The sequence below is a fragment of the Xenopus tropicalis genome, chromosome 5, assembly GCF_000004195.4.
Source record: "Xenopus tropicalis strain Nigerian chromosome 5, UCB_Xtro_10.0, whole genome shotgun sequence".
In the NCBI taxonomy this organism is placed as follows: Eukaryota; Metazoa; Chordata; class Amphibia; order Anura; family Pipidae; genus Xenopus; species Xenopus tropicalis.
In genome coordinates, this window is record NC_030681.2 from 141,042,797 (window position 1) to 141,056,234 (window position 13,438).

General features: G+C 46.4%; 1 pseudogene; it reads right to left on the bottom strand.

Annotated features, from left to right (window-relative positions):
* Nucleotides 1-5,561: 5,561 nt before the first annotated feature.
* LOC101735133 overlaps nucleotides 5,562-13,438 on the bottom strand; it is a 198,146-nt pseudogene continuing 190,269 nt past the window's right edge.

The window sequence follows — 13,438 nt, forward strand, 5'->3', positions numbered from 1 at the left end:
CGCCCAGGACTCCACGTGGGCGCAAGGACGCCGGCGCGATGACGTCACGCGCTATGGCGCCAAATCCAACATTAAAAGGACGCCAGAGACCCAGGTTCAATGCCCGAGTATAGCTCAATTTACCTATTGTGTTCCTGGGTCTCTAATTGTCTCTCTGCTTCCCTGTTGCTGTGTTATTGCCTGTTCCTGACCTTGAACCTTGCTGCCTGCCTTAAGTGACCTTTGCCTGAACCTGACCTCTCTATTGGATTACCCTGCATCTGTACTTCGCTCGGACTCGCTGGAAGCGGCCTTCCTCCTTGATCCTGACTTCACCCTTCTCGTGGGTGCCGGAGGCCCCCGCTGACATTATACTTGGACCATGGATCCCGAGGAAGCGGTACCGGACGTCGGAAGAGCCCTTCGCGGGCTGGCATCCCGTATGGAGGCGTATGAATCCCAGCAAGTCAGAATTGGGCAAGTACTTGATTCCATTTTGTCCCGTTTGCCTGCTACTCCCGCTGTCGCGGAAATTCCTCCTGCTGTGGTGGTTCCTCTGCCAGCGATGTCGCCAGCTCGTGAGCCACGAATACCTCCTCCTCCGCGCTACAGTGGCAATCCGCAGGCCTGCAGAGGATTCGTGACTCAATGCCAGATTCAGTTTGAGTTCCAACCTTCCCAATTCTCCTGTGAGCGAGCGAAGGTGGGCTACGTTATGTCTCGTCTGGAGGGCAAACCACTGGAATGGGCAACTTCTCTCTGGGAGAGTCAGTCACCCCTGACATTTGATGTGAAGGAATTTCTACAAATGTTCAGAACCATCTTTGATGCCCCTGGTCGGGTCGCTACTGCCTCTTCACGCCTGCTGCAAATCCGCCAGGGCAGTCTCGGTGCCAGTGAGTATGCCATAGACTTAAGAACCCTCATGGCGGAAAGTTCCTGGAATGAGGAGGCTGATAAGGCAGTCTTCTACCAAGGCCTATCGTCCCGTCTGAAGGATGACCTGGTATCCAGAGATCTACCTGACTCCCTTGAAGATTTGATTGCTCTCGCTATTAAGGTGGACACTCGCCTTAAAGAACATCAGGCTGATAAAGAGCGGAATAAAAAGTCTCATCCAGTCCTGGCTCCGCGCTTCCAGAACCCTATGATACCCCCGTCTTCTCCGCAGTTTACCACTTCCCCTTCGGAGGAACCCATGCAACTTGGGAAGGCTCGACTATCTGCACAAGAAAAGCTTTGGAGACGCCTTTCCGGCCTATGTCTGTACTGCGGCGGACAATCCCACTTAGCGGTTTCCTGCCCTGTCAAGCTGGGGAATACTCCTGCTTCAAGTAAGACTGTTGTTTCTTTTGCTGGTAGTATTGTTCCTAAGTCAGCGGAACAATCTCACCAATTTCATGTTCCTGTGCAGATCCGGTTGTCCTCCCAGGCAATTCCAGTCTCAGCCTTCCTTGATTCCGGAGCTGCAGGAAACTTTATGGACTGGGCATTCGCAAAAAATGTTGGCATTTCCCTCTTTCCAGTGACTCCTCCTATTCGGGTCTTCGCCATCGATGACAGACCTCTCTCCACGGACACCATCACTTTAACCACCGGTGAACTATCTGTCCAGATTGGAGCACTACATCTGGAGAAGATGTCATTCCTGATCATTCCATGTCCTTCATCTCCTGTTGTGCTGGGGTTGCCATGGCTACGACTCCATAACCCCTCCATTGACTGGTCATCGGGTCAAATCTCCCGTTGGAGTCAGTACTGCCAAAGACATTGTTTAATTCCTCAGCCACTCCAGCGGGTTACAGTCTCCTCTACGAGTCTTTCAGCTCTGCCCTCCGTCTACAGGGACTTCTCTGATGTTTTTTGTAAAAAGTCAGCAGAGTTTCTTCCCCCGCATCGGCGGTATGACTGCCCTATTGATCTCCTTCCTGGAACCATGCCACCCCGTGGGCGGACCTATCCCTTATCCCCTGCAGAGACGGCTGCCATGAAGGAGTATATCTCTGAGAATCTCCAGCATGGATTTATCTGTCCTTCTACCTCCCCAGCAGGAGCTGGCTTCTTTTTTGTCGAAAAAAAGGACGGTGGACTCCGCCCCTGTATTGATTACCGGGGTCTCAATAAAATAACTGTTAAGAACAGATACCCTTTACCCCTTATTTCTGAACTTTTTGACCAACTTAAAGGGGCCAAGATTTTCTCTAAGTTGGATCTCCGCGGGGCCTATAATCTCATCAGGATCCGAGAGGGCGATGAGTGGAAGACGGCTTTCAATACCCGTGATTACGAGTACCTCGTGATGCCCTTCGGCCTCTGCAACGCTCCAGCCGTTTTCCAAGAGTTCGTTAACGATATTTTTCGGGACCTCCTGGGGAAGTCTGTTGTCGTGTACCTGGATGACATCCTTATCTTCTCTCAAGATTTGGAGACCCATCGCTCCCAAGTCAAAGAAGCCCTTTCTCGCCTTAGAGAAAATTCTCTTTTCGCCAAGTTGGAGAAATGCACTTTCGAAGTACCAAAGATCTCCTTCCTGGGCTATATTATCTCATCTAGGGGCTTCGAAATGGATCCTGCCAAGGTATCTGCTATCCAGAAGTGGCCACTTCCCCAGAGTACTAAAGCAATCCAGAGGTTTATAGGATTTGCGAACTATTACCGCCAATTCATTAAAGGCTTTTCTTCCCGCATTTCTCCTATCCTTTCCCTCATCCGCAAAGGAGGGAGACCCAATTGTTGGCCTCCTGCGGCCCTTGAAGCCTTCCAGTCCCTGAAGGATGCCTTCATTTCGGCCTCTGTTCTTCTACACCCAGAGCCTCACCTACCCTTCTTTATTGAAGTCGACGCCTCTGATGTAGGAGCAGGTGCTATCCTCTCCCAGAGACATTCTGCAGATGGTAAGCTCCATCCATGTGCATACTTCTCCAAGAAGTTTTCCTCCGCCGAGCAGAATTACGACATTGGGAATCGTGAACTCCTGGCTGTCAAACTCGCCCTCGAGGAATGGCGACACCTCTTAGAGGGAGCATCTCATCCGGTCACGATCTACACTGATCATAAGAACCTAGAATTTCTACAGTCTCTCAAGAGACAGAATCCCCGTCAGGCGAGGTGGTCGCTTTTCTTCTCCCGTTTCAATTTTGTCCTGACGTATCGTCCTGGGACCAAGAATCGAAAGGCAGACGCCCTGTCTCGAAGTTTCTCCTCAGAAGATCGTCTACCTATAGAGCAAGAGCCTATCATTCCTCCTTCCAGGATCATTGCCTCTGTATTGCCCCAATTCGCTGAACAAATTTTGCTAAGCCAGTCTGCCGCTCCTCCAGATACTCCCATAGGAATGGCATTTGTACCTCCTGAGTTACGCCTTCCCATTCTCCAGCAGACACATAGCTCCAAACAAGCTGGCCACCCTGGTTCGGAAAAGACTCTTGAGCTTCTTCGACGTCTAGTTTGGTGGCCGACCATCCGCAAGGATGTCCGAGCTTGTACAGTATGTGCCACCACTAAAGCCAGCCACTCTCGACCCTGCGGTCTTCTGCATCCATTGCCAATACCCTCTCGCCCATGGACGCATTTGGGTATGGACTTTATTGTAGAGTTGCCGCCCTCCTGTGGTAACACTGTCATTTGGGTAGTGATAGACCGCTTCAGCAAGATGGCTCACTTCATACCCTTGAGGAAACTCCCCTCGGCTGTAGAACTGGCTTATCTCTTCGTACAGCATATCTTCCGTTTACATGGTTTCCCTGTGGAGATTGTCTCCGATAGAGGGTCTCAGTTTGTTTCCAGATTTTGGCGCTCCTTGTGCAAGTCTCTGGGAGTATCTCTTCAGTTCTCCTCGGCCTATCACCCTCAGACCAATGGGGCAGCAGAGCGTGTAAACCAAGCTCTTGAACAGTTCCTGCGAAACCATGTTTCCCTTTGCCAGGACGACTGGTCGGATTTACTCCCATGGGCGGAATTCGCTCATAACAATGCCAGTCACTCCTCCACTGGAAGATCTCCTTTCCTGTCGGTGTATGGTCAACATCCTTTGGCCTTCCCTCAAGATTTTCTCCTCTCCGAAGTCCCCGCCGCAGATGATCTGGCGGCTCACATGTTTGTTATCTGGGCTGCCACCAAGTCTAATTTGGAGAAAAGTTCCTTGGTACACAAGACCTTCGCTGATCGTCAGAGAAAGCCTTCCCCTCCATACAAGGTTGGTGAGAAAGTCTGGCTTTCTTCCAGGAACATCCGCTTGAAGGTACCATCTCCGAAACTGGGTCCAAAGTTCCTGGGTCCCTTCTCCATCTCTGAAGTGATCAATCCCGTGGCAGTCCGGCTACAACTTCCCCCAGAGATGCGGATTCCTAACGTGTTCCACGTTTCCTTGTTGAAACCAGTAGTGCTCAATCACTTCTCCTCTGCTCAGTCCCCTCCTTCTGCCGTCCTCGTGGATGGTCAGCAAGAGTATGAGGTTGAGAAAATTCTAGATTCTAGGCTCTCCAGGGGATCACTCCAGTACCTCGTCCAATGGAAGGGATTCGGCCCTGAGGAATGCTCCTGGGAAAAAGATTCTGATGTACATGCTCCTCGTCTTGTGAAGGCGTTCCATGGTCAATTCCCTCAGAAGCCTCGGCCTGGTGGTCCAGTGGCCCCCCGTGGGGGGGGGTACTGTCACGAAGCGCTCCCTACCTGGTGTGCGGCGGCGTCCTCCTTCTCAGCGCGGCGGATCCAAGATGGCGGCGCCCAGGACTCCACGTGGGCGCAAGGACGCCGGCGCGATGACGTCACGCGCTATGGCGCCAAATTCAAACTTAAAAGGACGCCAGAGACCCAGGTTCAATGCCCGAGTATAGCTCAATTTACCTATTGTGTTCCTGGGTCTCTAATTGTCTCTCTGCTTACCTGTTGCTGTGTTATTGCCTGTTCCTGACCTTGAACCTTGCTGCCTGCCTTAAGTGACCTTTGCCTGAACCTGACCTCTCTATTGGATTACCCTGCATCTGTACTTCGCTCGGACTCGCTGGAAGCGGCCTTCCTCCTTGATCCTGACTTCACCCTTCTCGTGGGTGCCGGAGGCCCCCGCTGACAATTTCATGGTTAAATGATTCCCTTTTCTCTGTAATAATAAAACAGTACCTGTACTTGATCCCAACTAAGATATAATTACCCCTTATTGGGGCAGAACAATCCCATTGGGTTTATTTCATGTTGTACCGTATATACTCGAGTATAAGCCGACCCGAATATAAGCCGAGGTACCTAATTTTACCTAAGAAAACTGGAAAAGCCTATTGACTCGAGTATAAGCCTAGGGTTATTCAATCATTAAATCAATTTCAGAGCATGATTATTGAGACTGACGCGCGGGAGCCAATTTGATATATTTACACTCATATATATATATATATACACAATCAGGGGAATCTTAAATAGTCACATTCAGTATGTATACACTTATGGGGAAGGGACACTGGTGCTAGATACAGGGGATGGTCGTTATAATTAATACTATTGTAGGGTTAATTTTTCAGCAGCAGCCTATGAGCTGCAATAGTGCCTGATCAGAAAGGTCTGGATAACTGCCTTCTCAGAACAATGGCATGGCACCCACCCAATGAGCAGCAAATCTTGATGGTGGTAATTGCTCAGTATAGCATTGTCTTTTAGGGCTCTGGCACATGGGAATATTAGTGGCTGTACTAGTAGGATGAGGGAAAAGCAAGGGGTGCAGAGCTGGTGTGCCCCACACTAATCCCCGCATGCCCAAGCACTGACCTGATTAAGGGTTGGCAAGAGGCTCAGGCTCATGGTCCCCCCACTTCCAGCCTCCTCTTCATCATCATCCGGATCCAGCAGAAGCTCCCCACCAGGGCCGCGGCTTAGCCCACATCCGAGCGCCAGGTTAAACATCTCTATTCCAGCGTCGGCCAAAGGCAGAGAGGCACAAGACACGGCCGCAGGCAGCGCAGAGCCCCGATCCTCCAGCACTAGAACCCACACTATCACCTCCGCTCGGGGGTAGCGATCCAATCGCATGGCCGGCTCCAGGCTTTCCTGTAGCTGCAGCCCGGCCTGGTGGGGAGAGGGCCCGGCGGGGCAAGAGCCAGACCAGGGTCCGCGGCGGGAGAAAGGAGCTCAGCGCAGGTCACAGAGCAGGTGGCCCCGGGTCTCTGCTCCCCTCCCATCCCGCGGCGATCCTCCAGCACTAGGACCCACACTATCACCTCCGCCGAGTACACGGGGGGATGCGGCTGCATCGTGGGTGCCGCACTGAGCTACTGTATTCAGCAATAGCAAGGTGAGGTGGATGCTGGAGGGAAAACTTATCTAGACGCTCAGGTGTAAGCATTGAAATGCTGCAAATCTAGGCAGGATAGATGGCATGATAATTAAATGTGCGGCTGCGGCGTGCATTTGATGCCAGTATTCACTCGATGCCAGTATTCACTCGAGTATAAGCCGAGCATGAGTTTTTAAGCACATTTTTCATGCTGAAAAACTCGGCTTATACTCGAGTATATACGGTAATTATTAATTGCCCCCAAAATCATACTGAATTCTCTCTTATCTGGGACTGCCCTCAGCAGCTGCCAAGAAAAGATGGTGGTGAATGATTGCACACTAGTAACCAAGTTGCAAAAGAAGGAATGAGAATCATTTATTAAGTGCCATTTACTTACCAACCACCCTCTAATGAACTTGGATATTCTACTGCTCAGGCTTTTCATTATACTCTCCTGACATTATATTCTCCTGATCAGCAATGGAGGCCTGTTCACATTGCTTGTAAGCTCTTTTGGGCAGGGCTCTCTTCACCTTGTATCGGTTATTGGTTGCTTTATATGTTACTCTGTATGTCTCCTTGTAGATTGTAAGCTCTTTTGGGCAGGGCTCTCTTCCCCTCTTGTATCGGTTATTGGTTGCTTTATATGTTACTCTGTATGTCTCCTTGTAGATTGTAAGCTCTTTTGGACAGGGCTCTCTTCCCCTCTTGTATCGGTTATTGGTTGCTTTATATGTTACTCTGTATGTCTCCTTGTAGAGTGTAAGCTCTTTTGGGCAGGGCTCTCTTCACCTCTTGTATCGGTTATTGGTTGCTTTATATGTTACTCTGTATGTCTCCTTGTAGATTGTAAGCTCTTTTGGGCAGGGCTCTCTTCCCCTCTTGTATCGGTTATTGGTTGCTTTATATGTTACTCTGTATGTCTCCTTGTAGATTGTAAGCTCTTTTGGGCAGGGCTCTCTTCCCCTCTTGTATCGGTTATTGGTTGCTTTATATGTTACTCTGTATGTCTCCTTGTAGATTGTAAGCTCTTTTGGGCAGGGCTCTCTTCCCCTCTTGTATCGGTTATTGATTGCTTTATATGTTACTCTGTATGTCTCCTTGTAGATTGTAAGCTCTTTTGGGCAGGGCTCTCTTCCCCTCTTGTATCGGTTATTGGTTGCTTTATATGTTACTCTGTATGTCTCCTTGTAGATTGTAAGCTCTTTTGGGCAGGGCTCTCTTCCCCTCTTGTATCGGTTACTGATTGCTTTATATGTTACTCTGTATGTCCAATGTATGAAACCCACTTATTGTACAGCGCTGCGGAATATGTTGCCGCTTTATAAGTAAATGTTAATAATAATAATAATAATAATCATAATTGCTTCTCATATGAATGGGAGGAGACCTGTGGCGAGTCTTTGAATACTGACTGGCTACTGAAGAACCTGCCCCTTTTTGCAACCATATAAACTCAGATTTGAACCATTAAAGTGGTTCTCTTCCACTGGGCCTTGCTCAGGCTCATGGTCCACGTCCATTTTTAGCTATATTATTGTGCTGCAAATGTTCCCTGAATATCTGGCATTTCAATTGTCTTTTAATATTGCAAGAGAATTTGCAAGAATGGCGCTTTTATTATAGCCCCAGAACAGATTGGTGACAAAGTAAACTCTTTTCCAGTAAGTGCAGTTCTGTAATAAATGTGAATAAAAGACAATGTAAAGATGTTATTGCACCTAAAAAATGTGAAATAATAATAACACACCATATTTTTGTGTCAAAATAAGTTTTAAGGGGACAGTTTAAAGGGCTCTGTGCTCATTTGTATGTTCATTTTGTGCAAGTGTTTAGGTGCAGCTGATTTCTATACCTGATAGCTTCAACATCTGTTTTTCAACTACTATGATTATTATCTGTTTTCCTGACCTTCTGGATCTTTTCCTGACCTTCTTGGCCTTCTGAACTCTTCCTCCTTGTCTTCACTCTATTTGAAATTAAATCTACTCCTCGGAGAGGTGGCCACAGAGTAACTTTGGGCTCAATCTTAAATCTCTTTTTTAATTACTGTCTGCCCTGACCTTCTAGGCCATTCTTTATTATATCTGAACTATTTCTCCTTCTCTTTGCTCAGTACTTTGGGCCTTGAAACTAAATATACTCCTAGGAGAAGACCATTGCCTCATGTCTAAGTTATTGTAGTCATGGAGTAACTATAAATCTCCTAAATTCTTTGATTACTGCCTGCTCTGACTTTCTAGAATGTCCTCTGGTTTCTCTGAACTCCTCTTTTCTTCACTCAATACTTTGGGCCTAGAAGAGGAGTATCACTTCATGCCATAGGCATGGTGCCCTCATAGTAATTGTTGGCCAAATCTCAAGGGTGTCCCAGCAGCAGAAGGCTCTGCTTCCTCTATAGTTATAGCCCTGATATCCTATTACATGAGAGAGAAGTTGGCCTAGAGTTCAAGACTTTGATGTGAGTTCTCATAATAGAGACCCTATTTCTATTCTCTGTTGCAACTCCTTGTTACCCTGGACAAGTCCCTGGGGGGTAAATGTGTGATTGCTTGAATCTTTGGGGGAAAATACCTCAACTAACTAGGTATTTTTCCCTGATTGGGCTCTTTTAAATAAAAAAAAAAAATCAGTGCCTAAAAGCTGCTGAACTTTTTCTTATTTAAGAAAGCCTGCTCAGGGAAAAATACCTCAACTAACAAGGTTTTGGTTTTTTTTTATCCCTGAAACCCTGTATGATTTCCTTAACTCCTTTCCTTTATGATTGCTTAAGCCCGAAGGCTCAAGCAATCATAAACTGGCCCCTTGATCTCCTGGTATTCCGTCATGCTATATAATGGCTGCCTTGCTTGCTGTAAAGACCCACAGGAGAAAAGCACTATATAAATGATACCCAAGTCCCACAGGAGAAAAGCGCTATATAAATGATACCCAAGTCCCACAGGAGCAAAGCGTTATATAAATGATACCCAAGTCTCAGAGGAGAAAAGCGCTATATAAATGATACCCAAGTCCCACAGGAGCAAAGCGTTATATAAATGATACCCAAGTCTCAGAGGAGAAAAGCGCTATATAAATGATACCCAAGTCCCACAGGAGAAAAGCGCTATATAAATGATACCCAAGTCCCACAGGAGAAAAGCACTATATAAATGATACCCAAGTCCCACAGGAGAAAAGCGCAATATAAATGATACCCAAGTCCCACAGGAGAAAAGCGCTATATAAATGGTACCCAAGTCCCAGAGGAGAAAAGCACTTTATAAATGGTACCCAAGTCCCAGAGGAGAAAAGTGCTATATAAATCATATCCAAGTCCCACAGGAGAAAAGCGCTATATAAATGATACCCAAGTCCCAGAGGAGAAAAGCGCTATATAAATGGTACCCAAGTCCCAGAGGAGAAAAGCGCTATATAAATGGTACCCAAGTCCCACAGGAGAAAAGCGCTATATAAATGATACCCAAGTCCCAGAGGAGAAAAGCGCTATATAAATGATACCCAAGTCCCACAGGAGAAAAGCGCTATATAAATGGTACCCAAGTCCCACAGGAGAAAAGCGCTATATAAATGATACCCAAGTCCCAGAGGAGAAAAGCGCTATATAAATGGTACCCAAGTCCCACAGGAGAAAAGCGCTATATAAATGGTACCCAAGTCCCAGAGGAGAAAAGCGCTATATAAATGATACCCAAGTCCCACAGGAGAAAAGCGCTATATAAATGATACCCAAGTCCCAGAGGAGAAAAGCGCTATATAAATGGTACCCAAGTCCCACAGGAGAAAAGCGCTATATAAATGGTACCCAAGTCCCAGAGGAGAAAAGCGCTATATAAATGGTACCCAAGTCCCACAGGAGAAAAGCGCTATATAAATGGTACCCAAGTCCCAGAGGAGAAAAGCGCTATATAAATGGTACCCAAGTCCCAGAGGAGAAAAGCGCTATATAAATGATACCCAAGTCCCACAGGAGAAAAGCGCTATATAAATGGTACCCAAGTCCCACAGGAGAAAAGCGCTATATAAATGATACCCAAGCTCCACAGGAGAAAAGCGTTATATAAATGATACCCAAGTCTCAGAGGAGAAAAGCGCTATATAAATGATAACCAAGTCCCACAGGAGAAAAGCGCTATATAAATGATACCCAAGTCCCACAGGAGAAAAGCGCTATATAAATGATACCCAAGTCCCACAGGAGAAAAGCGCTATATAAATGATACCCAAGTCCGACAGGAGAAAAGCGCTATATAAATGGTACCCAAGTCCCAGAGGAGAAAAGCACTTTATAAATGATACCCAAGTCCCAGAGGAGCAAAGCGCTATATAAATGATACCCAAGTCCCAGAGGAGCAAAGCGCTATATAAATCATATCCAAGTCCCACAGGAGCAAAGCGCTATATAAATGATACCCAAGTCCCACAGGAGAAAAGCGCTATATAAATGGTACCCAAGTCCCAGAGGAGAAAAGCGCTATATAAATGGTACCCAAGTCCCACAGGAGAAAAGCGCTATATAAATGATACCCAAGTCCCAGAGGAGAAAAGCGCTATATAAATGATACCCAAGTCCCACAGGAGCAAAGCGCTATATAAATGATACCCAAGTCCCAGAGGAGCAAAGCGCTGTATAAATGATACCCAAGTCCCAGAGGAGCAAAGCGCTATATAAATGATACCCAAGTCCCAGAGGAGCAAAGCGCTATATAAATGATACCCAAGTCCCAGAGGAGAAAAGCTCTTTATAAATGATACCCAAGTCCCAGAGGAGAAAAGCGCTATATAAATGATACCCAAGTCCCAGAGGAGCAAAGCGCTGTATAAATGATACCCAAGTCCCACAGGAGAAAAGCGCTATATAAATGATACCCAAGTCCAACAGGAGCAAAGCGCTATATAAATGATACCCAAGTCCCACAGGAGCAAAGTGCTATATAAATGATACCCAAGTCCCAGAGGAGCAAAGCGCTGTATAAATGATACCCAAGTCCCAGAGGAGCAAAGCGCTATATAAATGATACCCAAGTCCCAGAGGAGCAAAGCGCTATATAAATGATACCCAAGTCCCAGAGGAGCAAAGCGCTATATAAATGATACCCAAGTCCCAGAGGAGCAAAGTGCTATATAAATGATACCCAAGTCCCAGAGGAGAAAAGCTCTTTATAAATGATACCCAAGTCCCAGAGGAGAAAAGCGCTATATAAATGATACCCAAGTCCCAGAGGAGAAAAGCTCTTTATAAATGATACCCAAGTCCCAGAGGAGCAAAGCGCTGTATAAATGATACCCAAGTCCCAGAGGAGAAAAGCGCTATATAAATGATACCCAAGTCCCACAGGAGAAAAGCGTTATATAAATGATACCCAAGTCTCAGAGGAGAAAAGCGCTATATAAATGATAACCAAGTCCCACAGGAGAAAAGCGCTATATAAATGATACCCAAGTCCCACAGGAGAAAAGCGCTATATAAATGATACCCAAGTACCACAGGAGAAAAGCGCTATATAAATGATACCCAAGTCCGACAGGAGAAAAGCGCTATATAAATGGTACCCAAGTCCCAGAGGAGAAAAGCACTTTATAAATGATACCCAAGTCCCAGAGGAGCAAAGCGCTATATAAATGATACCCAAGTCCCAGAGGAGCAAAGCGCTATATAAATCATATCCAAGTCCCACAGGAGCAAAGCGCTATATAAATGATACCCAAGTCCCACAGGAGAAAAGCGCTATATAAATGGTACCCAAGTCCCAGAGGAGAAAAGCGCTATATAAATGGTACCCAAGTCCCACAGGAGAAAAGCGCTATATAAATGATACCCAAGTCCCAGAGGAGAAAAGCGCTATATAAATGATACCCAAGTCCCACAGGAGCAAAGCGCTATATAAATGATACCCAAGTCCCAGAGGAGCAAAGCGCTGTATAAATGATACCCAAGTCCCAGAGGAGCAAAGCGCTATATAAATGATACCCAAGTCCCAGAGGAGCAAAGCGCTATATAAATGATACCCAAGTCCCAGAGGAGAAAAGCTCTTTATAAATGATACCCAAGTCCCAGAGGAGAAAAGCGCTATATAAATGATACCCAAGTCCCAGAGGAGCAAAGCGCTGTATAAATGATACCCAAGTCCAACAGGAGCAAAGCGCTATATAAATGATACCCAAGTCCCACAGGAGCAAAGTGCTATATAAATGATACCCAAGTCCAACAGGAGCAAAGCGCTATATAAATGATACCCAAGTCCCACAGGAGCAAAGCGCTATATAAATGATACCCAAGTCCCAGAGGAGCAAAGCGCTATATAAATGATACCCAAGTCCCAGAGGAGCAAAGCGCTATATAAACGATACCCAAGTCCCAGAGGAGCAAAGTGCTATATAAATGATACCCAAGTCCCAGAGGAGAAAAGCTCTTTATAAATGATACCCAAGTCCCAGAGGAGAAAAGCGCTATATAAATGATACCCAAGTCCCAGAGGAGAAAAGCTCTTTATAAATGATACCCAAGTCCCAGAGGAGCAAAGCGCTGTATAAATGATACCCAAGTCCCAGAGGAGAAAAGCGCTATATAAATGATACCCAAGTCCCACAGGAGCAAAGTGCTATATAAATGATACCCAAGTCCCAGAGAAGCAAAGTGCTATATAAATGATACCCAAGTCCCACTGGAGCAAAGCGCTTTATAAATGATACCCAAGTCCCAGAGGAGAAAAGCGCTATATAAATGATACCCAAGTCCCACAGGAGCAAAGCGCTATATAAATGATACCCAAGTCCCAGAGGAGCAAAGCGCTGTATAAATGATACCCAAGTCCCAGAGGAGCAAAGCGCTATATAAATGATACCCAAGTCCCAGAGGAGCAAAGCGCTATATAAATGATACCCAAGTCCCACAGGAGCAAAGCGCTATATAAATGATACCCAAGTCCCAGAGGAGAAAAGCTCTTTATAAATGATACCCAAGTCCCAGAGGAGAAAAGCGCTATATAAATGATACCCAAGTCCCACAAGAGCAAAGCGCTGTATAAATGATACCCAAGTCCCAGAGGAGAAAAGCGCTGTATAAATGATACCCAAGTCCCACAGGAGCAAAGCGCTGTATAAATGATACCCAAGTCCCAGAGGAGCAAAGCGCTATATAAATGATACCCAAGTCCCAGAGAAGCAATGCGCTATATAAATGATACCCAAGTC